Source organism: Micropterus dolomieu, linkage group LG23, assembly GCF_021292245.1.
Source record: "Micropterus dolomieu isolate WLL.071019.BEF.003 ecotype Adirondacks linkage group LG23, ASM2129224v1, whole genome shotgun sequence".
Classification (NCBI taxonomy): Eukaryota; Metazoa; Chordata; class Actinopteri; order Centrarchiformes; family Centrarchidae; genus Micropterus; species Micropterus dolomieu.
This window is the reverse complement of record NC_060172.1, coordinates 26,373,889-26,374,214: the sequence shown is the minus strand read 5'-3', so window position 1 is coordinate 26,374,214 and position 326 is coordinate 26,373,889.

The window sequence follows — 326 nt, the reverse complement described above, 5'->3', positions numbered from 1 at the left end:
TATATATATATATATATGTGTGTGTGTGTGTGTGTGTGTATATACATATACATATATATATATATATATATGTATATGTATATATATATATATACAGTATATATCCACAAGTCCCACAGGATCATTCTCAACTACTTTGTCACTTAGCCTTGGCAATCTTGGTCATTGTACTTGGGGGTCCAAGTACAACAACCATTCTGTGCCGTAAGGGCTGTCGTTATTGGGACTCAATCTCTGAGTGTGGGGATGATGATGACATCTCTCCGCTGACCTGTCATCCTGACTCCCCCTTGCTGTAGCATATTTGTTGTACCTCATCAATCTCT